Raw genomic sequence first — 12089 nt, forward strand, 5'->3', positions numbered from 1 at the left:
TGTTAGAGATGTATTCTATCTTCATATCCTTTCAGTCTATATGCAGAACAGATTATCCAGGAGGCTAGGCTGTATGAGAGGGAATGTGGCATCAGGATTGGGAGAAGATTCATCAACAACCTGCGTTATGCAAATGATACAACCCTGCTTGCTGAAACTTAGGAGGATCTGATGTGCTGCTGCAGAAGATCAAGGACTACAGCCTTCAATATGAATTGAAGCTCAACATCAAGAAAACAAAGATTCTCACCACTGGGCCACTTGGCAGCATTATGATAGGTGGTGAAGAGATTTAGATTGTTAATAGCTTTAGCTTGCTTGGCTCCACAGTCTACACTCTTGGTACCAGCATCCAGGAAATCAAGAGATGAATTGCATTGGGAAAGTTGCCTATCAAGGACCTCTTCAGAGTACTGAAGAGAAATGACATCAGTCTGGAGACTAAGGTGTGCCTGATCCCGGCTATAGTCTTTACAATTGCTTGCTATGCATCAGAGAGCTGGACAATGACTAGGAATGGTAGAAAGGGAATTGATGCCTTTGATCTGTGATGATGGAGAAGATTGTTGAATATACCATGGACTATCAGGAGAACAAACAGGTTTGTCATCATAGAGGGTGAAGCCAGGCTGTTCCTTGGAGGCAAGGATTCTGAGGCTTCATCTGACATGCTTTGGGCATGTTTCCAGGAGGGACCAGTCTTTGAAAAGGGACATCATGTGTGGAAAGGTGGAGGGATGGAGAAAGAGAGGGAGATCATTAATAAGATGGATTGATACAGTGACTGGGGTAATGAGGGCAGGTGTGTCAGAGACAATAAGATTGGCACAGGATAGAGCAGGTTTCAGGGCTGTTGTACATAGGGTCGCTATGAGTCGCAAGTGACTCGGTGGTATATAACAGCAACAGCAACAAACACTGAAGAAATAAATGGAATAAAAACATCAAGAAAATAATTGGAACACAGAAGTGGAAATGCAGGGTTGTAATTTTGAACAGCTACCTGCTTTGCACGGGATCACAGGTCTGTGGTGATGTCATCTGAATGGCTAGCTGCAACAGGAAAGGTGCACCTCCTCCCTTGTCTCCCCTGCCCCTCTCACCCCATGCTCTTGTGGAGAAGAAGGGAGTGACATTTTCTTACCACCAACACTGACCAGGTGACTGGCAGTGTCCTGGCCTGTCTCAGCTCCACCTGAGGCCAGGCCAGTAAAATATCTGGTGGCAGGAGTGTATGTGACTCCATACTTGGTTTTCTTCTGTGAGCTATCAAACTGTGTGTCTCATTTAGCCTGTGGTCAGTCCCCAGATTAGTGGGGGAACCACCTCTGACTGGGGTCCTTTCCTTTCCCTGGACATCCTTGCCTGGCATACTCCATGGCCACATTTTGCACAGTCCACCAACTTTGGCATTTCAGGGTAACAGCGAATGTCTTTTAATGTTAGTCTTCTCTGACTTAGTACCCTGACTGCACGCATTCCCCAGACTGGTAAGGACACGATCTCTAGCCAAGTGAACTACCCTGTCCTCTGACATCAACAGTCGTGACCTGGCTCACGTTAAGGGGCCTCAGCCACCACTCACAGGAGCAGAATCTCTGAGGTGACTGGGCACCCCAGCTCCAACCTTCTGCCAGGCTGGCAGGCACATTTTTTTTGTTTCCCATTGCTTTTTTAAATTTTTTTTTTCTTTGCTTGTTTGCCTTCGATTTTGCTCTGGTGAGTTTTGGTTTTTCACAACTTCTACTTTCTCTTCTGTCAAGGCTTTTTGGCTTTCCCTTGCCAGTCTGCTAGTCTCTCTTTTCTTTTTGCCTTTCTATTCTAGTTCTCCTTCATTTTTTACCCCTCTCAATTTTCCTTTTTTCTTTTACTTTCCAATCTTATTTTTGTGTTGCTTTGTTTCCCCTTTTCATTGTTTTGTTTGACAACAGACAGCAACAGTGTCCAGACACACATATGTCTCCTGAAGCTTCAGCCTTCAGTCAAGATTAAAGGCCAGTTCTCTGCTCCAACTGATTGATGAAAGACTGAAGCCAACACTGGCTCAGTCTGCCCTCAACTGCTCTGTATTAATCATGAACAAAGAACTACACACAAGCCTCCATCCTCTGTCACACTCACCACCAGAAGAAAAGAGGCAAAACATGAAGAATTATCAAAGTAGAAGTGGTAAGACACACACACACACACACACACCTTAATGAGATACATAGACTCACATAAAGAGCTCTTAGAGAAGAACAAAATTGTTATGCTTCTCCATAAACACTTGTTTTTAAGTCTTAAGGGGAAGTCTTCACTAATTTCTTAGATGCTTTCATACAGTCTTCATATTATTCATGCAATACCCACATTGTTTAAGAAGGAAAGCCAATTTATAAGAACTTTGCACACCTTTACCCTTATTTTTATTCAAGATGTAACTGTGTCAATGATGGTATGGCATGTGGTTTGTGAATGGTATCTAGCACTCAGTACTTCGGAGCCCTTCTGCCATGTATGTCTTTCTTTCTGATGCTGCCCATTCAAGTGTTGTTGTTGTTAGGTGCTGTCAAGTACGGCTCACAGGAACTCTGTGAACAGCAGACCTGAACCCTCTCCTATCCTGTCTCCTCCTTACCATCTCTGACATGTTTGAGCCCATTGCTGTAGTCACCCTGTCAAATTCACCTTTTTTTGGTCTCTTTGAGGATCTTAATATGTACGCTAGAATTTGCATTTTGTTAGTGATGTTTTTGGCTTTTCTTCTGCTGTCCTTTTTAAATGTCTGGTCTTCAGTAACATTTTCTAAAGTATCTACTAGATGTCTACTAAGGTTTCTACAGAACTAAGTGTACAGTTCCAGTATCACACTTGTTAATTCGCATGTGCTTCCTAACATGTAGTAGAATGGCATTTTAATATTAGATCATTGCCTCAATAAGTTTTAAGAATTGTCCATTTGTGAGTAAAGGTGGTGGTGAAAATTGTGTGGTTTCCAGAAAACCACCTACAAGATTAAGTGTGCTGCACCACGCAGGATTAACTGAATGTGCAGCACATGGTAAAGGAAAAGGACACGCTGGTTTTGTTCTAAAATTGTTTGCTGCCTGTCTTTGTAGCACCCTCACATATTGGCAGCATTTTCAGAGAACTGGCCTCTTCACTTAGAAAAATCAGTATTCAATCATCATGTTATAAGGTGAGGATCAAATTTTGAAGACCCTCAGCAAGATAGATTGACGCAATGACGGCCCTGAGGGGTTGAGTGTGTGAGAACGTGTGAGGGTGGCACAACATAGGGCAAGGCTCAGATCTCTTGTTCAGAGTCACTATGGGTTGTAATTGATGTGATGGCACACAACAAGATAACCTTTAATTTGCAATTTCTTCCTTGGCATCACTTTGTAAAAATTTTCTCTTAGTTTATTTACAAAATTCACAAAATACATTGTTTTCAAGAACAAATTATTTCCATTTCCGTCATCCCCCACCCATCAAGTTGTACAACCCCATGATTAATCCCCCTCCCCCTGCACATCCTCATTCCTCTGCTTCCAGCCTCTCTTACCCCTCTTGGATTCTTATACTCATTCTACAATAATGGTTTTATACAATATTTATCCTTGTGGGACTGAGTTATTTCACTCAGCATAATGCTCTCTAGTCCTTTCCAAGTTAGGTAATAATTTACAAAATCATTGCTCCTGGTGAGCTCTGGTGGCCTGGTGGCAGGAAGCTGTACTGCAATCCCAGAGGTAAGCAGTTCAAATTCACCAGATGCTCTGCTGGAGAAAGAGGGACAATCTCCTCCTGTACCAGTCAGATCTGATTTGACAGTACACACACAAAAATAATAAAAAAAATAAAAAAAATCATTGCTCCTGTATGCTGCATAGTGTTCCATTGCATGAATGTACCATAATTTCTCAATCCATTCATTTGTGGTTGGACATTTGGGCTGCATCATTTTTTAAGCCAGCAAATGTGATGAATCACTCAGCAAGTTTTTCATCTGTTGGAGATAGTTATTGTTAGGTGCTGTAGAGTCATTTATGACGCATAGCAACCCTATGAGTAAGAGAGCTGAGCCTTGGCTAGCCTGTGCCATCCTCATCATTTCTGATGTCCTTGAGCCCACTGATGCTGTCCCTGTGTCAGTTCATCTTGTTGAGGGTCTTCCTCAATCCTTGGCCTTTCCAAGCCTGATATCTTCTTCCAAAGACTGGTTTCTCCTAACAACATGCCCCAAATATGTGAGAGCAAGTTTCACTACCCTTGCCTCAAAGGAGCACTCTCGTTGCACTTTTTGTCCAAGACATACTTGCTCATTTTTTTTTTTTTGGCAGTCTGTAGGAGATCCAGTATTTTTCTCAAACCACCACAACTCAAAGGCATTGATTCTTCTTCTGTCGTCCTTAGCCATTCTCCAACCTTCAGACGCACAGCACGTAATGAAAAAGACCATGACTTGGATCAGGGGCATCTTAGGCTTTACTTTGACGTCATTGTTCTTTACTTTAGAGAGGTCCTTGACAGCCGATTTTGCTAATGCAACACATGTTTTGATTTTTTGACTGCTGTTACCAAGGGTATATTGATTGTGGATCCAATTAAGAGGAATAATTGACAACTTCAATCTTTTCTCCATCTACTATGATGTGGCCTATTGATCCAATGGTGAGGATTTTTGTTTTCTTGAGTTGAGATAGAGATGTGTATCTTAAAACAATACTTAGCTTATCTGTTTGTGAAAGGTCAAGAGTGGGGCAATCTATGGACAAATTTAAATAACAAGTTATACTTATTTCACTGAAAATAATTGATCAAACTTTATCATATACTAAATGTATTTCCTCTCCACATGTTGTTTTAGACATATACAGTGAGCTGCCCTTTCCCGTATTACTGTGTTGGTTAGGATTATCTGTCATCTCACCTGGGCCATGATTCTTGGTGTCTTGGCTGTTACCTAATAATATAATTTGGAAGCTATGTGGTGATGTAGTTAGCCTTTGTTTGTAATAGTATGTAATCACTTCTATGATATGATCTGGTGTGAACAATCTGTTGTAACAGATGTTTCCTCAGAGGTGTGACCTGCATCCAATATATATATGGACATTCTGGAAAAGCTCACTGGCTTTTTTGTCTGCTCTAGATCCCATCTCCAGCTCATTATCATCTGATATCTGATTCCTGGAACTTGAACCAGTGGCCTGCTGCTTTGCTCTCCTTTTGAGTGTTGTTGGCCTCCCCGGTCTGTGAGCCAACAGGCACATCTAGCCTGTTAATTTTGAGACTTGCTAGAAAGAATTCTTTGAGATAATGGCTTCTCTCCAAATATACATATATGAGAACTCGGGTGGCCTAGTGGTAAGGGGCTGTACTGCTAACCCAAAGGCACATCATTTGAATCTACTAGCTGCTCAGCAAGAGAAAGAGGGACACTCTCCTCCCATGGGATTTACTGCCTTTGAACACTCCCTGAAGGACCAGCTGTAAACTGGTTCTGACTTGATGGCACATAACAACAACCACCACCACCACCATCACCACCACCACCACAACCACAACCACAACATATATGCATATAAGTTTTAATGTGGGTGCTTATTGAGGGCAAGGATGGTGAAGCTTTTTCTTACATATTTTGGGCATGATGTTAGGAGAGTTCAGTCCTTGGGAAAGGACATCATGCTTGGAAAGGTGGATGGTTAGTAAAACAGAAGATCTCCAATGAGATGGATTAACGTAGGGACTGTAATAATGGGCTCAAGATGTCAGAGATGATGAGGATGGCACAGGTAAGGCAGAGTACAGATTTATTGTTCATAGTGTCTCTATGAGTTGTAGTTGACTCAAAGACATACAACAACAACAACAACAACAAAGTGATGGTATGTACCGGGCTTCCATTGCTCATAAAAATGTTGGCTGTTTGACCCACCAGCTGCTCCTCTAGAAAACGAGAGGAATTTTCCTCTATAAAGATTTAGTCTTGGAAACCCTGTAAGGCACATCTACTGTCTGGTAGGATCACTATGAGTTGGCATTGGGTTGATAAAGTGGGTTTAAGCTTCACTGGTTTTGCTTCTCTAAAGAACCCTGCCTAATTCAGATTCTGTATTATACAATCCTGCCCAAAACAGATGCCTAAGTTGTAATATGACCTGCTAAAAATGAATGAAACTGAGCATCAAGTTCTAGTAACTCCCCAAATTTCCATCTTGATGAGGATCCAAACACATCATTTTTTCCCTTGAAAAGAGAGTCCGTGTTCAGTGGTTGTTATGATGACAGCAGCACTATGTTGCAAAATGACTTTCCAATACTGACATTCTTCTACAATATGAACTCCCAGTTCATGAGATAAGATAATGTTTCTTCAATTTAAATATAACAAAAGACAATCTCTGTGAGTTGGTCTACTTTTCTGCTTGTCAGTCATATTCAAATTGCATCAGTCACTAAATCCATCTGTATAGCACATTGAGTAGAAATAATTGAGGACTGACTAGTTTTCAAATAAAATATATACACAGCCAACTGCTAGAGAATATAGTAGCCACTCCCTCATATTATTTTCGCTATTAACTTTTCACCCTAGAAATAGATTCTGGCTAAAGAGTCTTGCTTGTTTACCATCCAGATTTTTATTTTTTATTTTTTAATTCAGTGAGTTGCTTTTTTTAACAAATCTGTACAGTAGGCAATTAATTCCTCAGTCACGATTCTATACTATACAGTCACATAGCAGGCCCGCAGACAGGCCCTAACGGGGAGCTGCCTCTGAAGCTGCCAATCTTATTGTCTCTGACACACCTGCCCTCATTACCCCAGTCACTGTATCACTTACACGTGATAGTGGCCCTGGAAGAATCTTCATTTCCCTTTGTTCTCCAGTGTATCGTGTACAAAAGATTACATTTTTTAAAAAACATATATTTACAGAGTTTGCACAAATAGAAAATGGTTACAAATTTATAGCCAGGCTTGGCAGGTTAACAGTTCAACCCCTCAACCCCCTGGATCAAGGCATGAGGGTGGATCAAGGCCAGAGGGTGATGGCTGCTCCCATTCATTTACATCGCCATTAAAAAAAAAGTATGTGTTCCTAGAGGCCTAGATGAAGTTTATAAAACATGCTCATGCTGTAAATTCATTTGTATAAAGCTATACATGTCATTGATTACAATTAAGCAGTTCATGTCTTGCTCCTCGAAGACAGAAGAAAGATTGTGAAGTAAAAGAGACCCTCCTGAACAAGCACCAGGCATCGCTTTGCTTGTCGGCTAAGTGCAGAAATACCACGAATGGGTTTTTGGTTTGAGAGGTCGGGGAATGGGAAGAAAGGAGAGTGGGGTGGTCGAGGAACAGGACAACCTAGTTGACGTAATTTCTCAATGTATGTAAGGTGGTTTTGTTTTTTTTTTACAGTTTGGATCCAAGCTAAACAAACTGGCTTATTAAATACCACTCCCTGGCTTTGAAAACAACACAGTTCTTTCCTTTTTTTAGAGACCAAGTGTCTTCTCAGTAGGACTGCAATGTTGCGGGTGGGGAGCTCTCTAGGGAGGATAACCTTTTGTTACTCTGAGGTAGTCTTTGCCTTGAGTGCCAAGCTCAATCTTTAACAGTGCATAAAAGATTCTAGCAGCAGCTGTTTGAAGTGTGAGGGTCAAAGGCTTGTGTAGCAGCTGTCCACCCACTGGGTGAGTCCTCGCTCTACCAGCCACTGGTTTATCAACACCATTTCATCTCCAACCACACTCCACAGCTGAATCAGAGGGAGACTGCTCTGGCTTTAACCTGTCACCTGAGCAAGCAATGCTGTTTCCTGTCATCTCACTCATAGCTGCGTCTGCTTCAGGTGAAAAGTGCTCTTCATCTGACATTGTCCAGGAGGACTTCTGCTCCCTGAAATGGCAGTGTCACAAAATCTGACCTGATTTGCTAGAGCATGTCCACTTTCACCCTCTTATATCCACCATAGTCCACGTAGTGAATCTCAACTTCGTTGGTCTCTTCATACGAGGCAAACCCTTGGGCCCACCATCAGCACCAGGGGCAGCACAGATGATGGCAGTTTCTACAGGGGTGGGTAGGGTAGGGATCTGGCTGAGAGTAGCAGAGGTACGTCTGCTGGTTCAGATTGTGCGGGATGTGGAAGGTAGGATGTGTGTGCTGCTGTACAAACAGGTGCCCTGCGTTAACCTGGTTAACCACGATCACCTCCACAGTGATACTATTGGGAAGCATGAGCCTGGAGGTCATCGGGAGAGACGGCAGCACCAGTGAAGGCAGTGGGGGAGTGTAAATATTAGTGAAGCTCAGCTCTTTTTTTTTTTTATGGAAAAGTAAAAGAAAAGATTCTTTCATTGTTTTACAAACCCTCCCCCAGGTCCCCTCCACCATGTAGCCCTCGCTCTAGACTCCTGTGATGACAGAAATACCTAGTCACATATCTCTTTTACACAGTTTTCTCCCTCCTCTGTTTCAGTGCAGTATACATTATTGAACACATCTTACTCAGTCTCTCCCCAACCCTGAGGTTAGTCCCATTCTACAACAGTGGCATCATGTAATATTTGTCCTTTTGTGACTGGGATATTTCACTCAGCATAATGTTCTCCAGAGTCAACCATTTTGAATAATATTGCATGAATTCCTTGTTTTTTAATGCAGAGGCTCAGCTCTTTGAACTTCTTCCCAATCAAGTTCAGCACTTTGCCCACTTGATGCTGAGAGCCTCCTATGTGGCAGATCTGGATGTTCTGACAGGGTTGAAACATAGATCTTAGCACCAGATGTCTGCTTCAGGAAACTCACATACAGCTCCTGTTTGCCTATTGGCCAGCCCACTAAATGCTTTGACACTTCAATCTCCCAGATGATGAGGTCAACCTTCTTAGGGACAGACCCTGCCTGGGCACTCTTGGAAACTTTTGGTCTTGTTAAGGTTGCAGCCGTTATCCACTGAGGTCATGCTGTTCCTGTCGGAACCTCCCGAATAGTCTTGTTTCTGCATCCATGCTCCATCCCTCCTCAACATCAAAGTCTGACAATTCCTCCTTCAGCACCCCATTGCTGAAGGGCACAGTAGTTTCTGGCAGTGGTGGGGTGTTGTTCTTGTCCCTGGGCCTGGAGTTAGTGTCTGTGCAACAGTCTTTGATGCCACATGTGCTGGTGGAATCCAAGGACTGGCCTGAGGAGCCTATAGAGGAAACATCCTGGTTGCTATCTGACGTGTAGGTGATGCAGCCTGCATCTTCCACTAGGATGTTTGTGTTATCTGGAGACTCTCCAAGGCAGGCAGCCCGTGATGGGCAGGAGACCATCGATATGTGGTATGCAGAGTTCTGGGGTGGCTTGCTGTCCTTAGTGGGGCTAGAGAGAGATCTTTTCAAGCAGCTCGTGTAAGGTTTTGGTTGGCATGGGTCCTCTGCCAGTGGGTCTGACAGGGCAGGGCTATATCTAACATGGACACAGGTACCTCTGCTATGGCCAGAGTGGGCACCGCAGCATCTTGCTCCAGGACAGCTTCCTGGCTGTCTGGAGCATCTCTCTCCTCTTCAGGCCCTTGGAGATCACTGTCTGATGCTGGACGCACTCCACCTGTAATCTCACCCCCACTGGTGGCCTGCATTGCTTTGGTTGCTCCTGAGATCACTTTGGAGATGATCTGGAAGGTAGCTCATTCCTATTTCTCATTCTCTCCCCCCCCTCCCCCCAATATGCATAAGCACTTTTTTACAGATCTTTGGAGGACAGCAGGTTGGCCTCAAAGACTGCCTCCCTGTCCGGGAGTGGTCATTGGGCTTTTATACCAGGGTGAGATACTAGCTCATTTAACAATGCACTTTTGTTAGTGGGGGGGGGGAAGGAATTTCTACATCTGAAAAGAACAGTTCATAGTTAAGTACTAGTAATTCAAGAAGGACACAGACCCCTTCCTGGTAAACAGGCAGATTAAGATACAATTTACATATGACTGGAAAACAGCCTCAGAGAGATCTAGGAGAGATGCATTTCCTCTTCTGGTAAACAGATTAAACTACTTTACATGACTCCAACTTCTCATTTTTATCTGCCATCTCCTCTTTGTTCACTTCTGCCTGATCTCCATCTCTGGGCCTGTCTTCTCTGACTCCAGGTGCTGGCACTTCCTTATCCTTCACCAGTTCGCCAACAACTCCACCACAGGGTCTTCCTTCTGCACCGGCCGGGCCCCTGTGGTGGGCTGGACTTCCATTTCTCCTCCCCTCCCTGCCGAGGGGCCAGGCTGGCCACTTTGCCATTTTCCAACTCAGAGCCGTGCTCCTGGGACAACACAGCTTCCTCCAGCACATTTTCTCTCAGCACCACATCCCCGGTTCCTTCTGTGTGCCCTAACTCCCTTGCTTTCTCTCCAGGGCCCCACTTCTCTTCAAGGGCTGCTTGCCAAGCCCTCCCTGGCGTCCTGCTGAACATGGGCTCTTGCCAGCACCCCTCAATCACTTCATGGGGGAATGGTACCCCCTTTGGTGATAAAAAAGGAACACTCAAGGGAATGGACTTTGCTTCATCACAAGTTAGGAACAATTCCAGCTTTGCACTGTCGTCTCTGCGTATTTCCAGTCGAGATCTTATGTCTGTAGGGTTAAGGCTGTCTGAGGACTCTGACTTATGAAGGGTTGGGTTGCCCTTAGCAAAGCTGGAAGGCTTCCTTGTGGTGGATAGTTCCTTTTCTGGCAGCTGTGTGACACTGAAGGTCGTTGACACAACTCTGGGACAGGTGTCTTCCAGCACCAGTGGTTCCTCAGTGGCAGGATCTGTCGTCAGTTCAACAGCACTGGCCTCCACCTGCTTGTCCTGCCTGCTGGCTGATATGTTCTTTTTTAGGGGAGGAAAACCACCACCAGCCAAGGAGTGCCAGTATTGCAGGCAGCGTCAGGGGGAAGAAGAAACGGAACTGGATTGCCATCCCAGAGCCTTGAAGTAATTACATCTGCGCATGCGCGCCGGTGCCACCGCTCCTCTCCGGGCTGCACCATAAGGGCTCTGTCTGGAGCATCTCTCCGAGCATTCCACTGCTGCTACTGCCAGGAGCCCGGCCTTCAGCCAGAATTTTTTGACATTCACTTTCAGATGGTCCACTGTGATTTTGACAATCACTTGGCCCTCTTTCAAGCCAGTATTCTGTATTCATGCTATTTATGGGTTCTACAATTTAGATCCCAAAATAGTTTCACTTGCTACCCACTTATTATTAATCTTACCACCTTACACTATGACAGAGCTATCTTAACTTAGGGAGGCAAAGACATCATCACCTTTAAGACTAGTCAGACTTGAGAATCGAAGGACAGATTATGTTGGTTAAGGCTGCGTTAAAACTTGGCTTCTTATGTTTCTCTATTTTTGTCACTTATGATGTAGTCATTCCCTTGATGAAATCTGTCTTACTGTAATTATTCCTTTGATGGGATGTGAAGCGATAATATAACAATCTTCTCAAAGGATAGAAGGCTAGAGGCCTGAGTTTCTGGTGTTGGACAGTCTCTATCTGTGTAGACTCTGGAGGAATGTTCTTATCTATTTGAGCTATTGCTATTATGTGATTTTCATGTGGCTTGACATCCTTCTTCTCCAATTTCTGCTTCCTTAATCTATTTTATATCTTAAGAGTTGGACATCTTACATTAAACTTGTCTCATTAACAACATGACAAAGGTAACATAACCCTAAACGGGATTATAACCACAGTCTTAGAGGTTAAGTTTTGCAACACATATTTTGGGGAAGGGGGTTACAATTTAATCTTTTGATGTTTTGTGGTTTTTTTACATGATTTTACTGAAATTTAGTTGATGGTGATAGAGCAATATCATGTCATGGTTTATATTGAACTTTCCATCTTTTCTCTTCATCTTTTCCCTGTCTTGTAGCCTTTTTCCTTCCCCATCATCTCCATTTATGACATTTGAGTACCTTCCTTCTTCAGTCTTGTCACAATGAGCCACCCAGATCTTAGGAGTTTGAGCTTAGACTCCAGGAAGGTTTATCAAAACACTTCTCACAAACACATCAGCAGGCTAAGAGAATAATTTGTCTCCATTTGTTTGGAA

General features: G+C 43.5%; 1 pseudogene; it reads right to left on the reverse strand.

Moving 5' to 3' along the window:
• Positions 1-7660: 7660 nt before the first annotated feature.
• On the reverse strand, positions 7661-11035 carry LOC102875882 (annotated as a pseudogene).
• Positions 11036-12089: the final 1054 nt, after the last annotated feature.

Source organism: Elephantulus edwardii, unplaced genomic scaffold (assembly GCF_000299155.1).
Source record: "Elephantulus edwardii isolate Elephantulus edwardi_28Jun2011 unplaced genomic scaffold, EleEdw1.0 scaffold00030, whole genome shotgun sequence".
Taxonomy (NCBI): Eukaryota; Metazoa; Chordata; class Mammalia; order Macroscelidea; family Macroscelididae; genus Elephantulus; species Elephantulus edwardii.